The sequence below is a fragment of the Tupaia chinensis genome, unplaced genomic scaffold, assembly GCF_000334495.1.
Source record: "Tupaia chinensis unplaced genomic scaffold, TupChi_1.0 Scaffold000671_1, whole genome shotgun sequence".
Classification (NCBI taxonomy): domain Eukaryota; kingdom Metazoa; phylum Chordata; class Mammalia; order Scandentia; family Tupaiidae; genus Tupaia; species Tupaia belangeri.
In genome coordinates this window covers 3,613,852-3,614,838 of record NW_006160193.1, presented here as the reverse complement: position 1 = coordinate 3,614,838, position 987 = coordinate 3,613,852, and the positions used below count along the sequence as shown (strand labels likewise).

General features: G+C 64.9%; 1 protein-coding gene across 1 annotated transcript in view; it reads right to left on the bottom strand.

Annotated features, from left to right (window-relative positions):
• Window positions 1–987, bottom strand: part of EML1 (EMAP like 1) — a gene marked incomplete in the record, with an annotated part of 190,152 nt that overhangs the window by 188,858 nt on the left and 307 nt on the right.

Below are 987 nucleotides of genomic sequence, written 5' to 3'. Positions count from 1 at the left end.
AAAAGGCTGCCTCCCGCCCCCCCGCCGCCCAGCCCCCCAGCCTCGCAGCCACGGCGGGGGACTCCTGGCAGCTAAGCATGACTGGCGCCCGGCGGGAGAGGGCAAGGCCAGGCCATTTTTGTCGGTGTCCCCTCCCTGACACACATACATGCATGCACACACACACTCTGTCCCAGACCTGACCAGCCCGGCCGGCTGTGGGGGGCTGTCCATCAGACGTGGCACAGTGCCCTGACCATAGCGGCCCCAGCACCCCAGGGCAGCCCGGCAAGCTGGAAGGCCTCCTTTGACAGGTGAGGACAACGGCTGCGTATGGGCGGCCCCGCTGGAGCAGCTGGACCCTGACGCCAGCCGGTCTCAGGGCACCTGCCCACGATGCCCACTCATTGCCGCCACATGAGCTGCTGGCTCAGGCCCACCACCAGCAGCAGGCTCTTCTGTAGGTTACCACGTTACCATTCATCACCACCTGCACCAGGTACCCATTACCACTGTCTCCATGTTCACCTGAAGACACTGCGGCTCAGAGAAGTTAAGCCACCTGCCAAGCTCACCCAGCCTGAAAATGAGAGAACTGGGCTTTCAGGCTGAGCAGCCTGACCCCGAGTTCCCGATGTAGCCCTAGATCAGGCTGTCACCAGCCCCGACCCTCTGACGCTGGTTCCAAGGAAGGAGCCAGGACCGGCGAGGCAGGAACTCAGGCAGTCTGTCCCTACCACGGCTTCTCACCTCGGGAAGGGCAGAGGCCATGAGAAGACTCCCTGGAACCCAACCACCGTCTGCCTGCCAGGTCATTTCCAGCCTGGAGGATGTGGGGGCCCAGGGAAGGCCTGCTGTGTGCTGACGGGCCGGGGCCTTGGGCGGCCCAGAGGTCTGACTCCTCCCGGGACGGCAGTGGGTGCTGTGGGCTCTCCTCCACATCCACGCTCACACATGTCCGTCTGCATGCAGTTCCAGGGACTGAGGCCCGACACCGCGCCCCCCGCC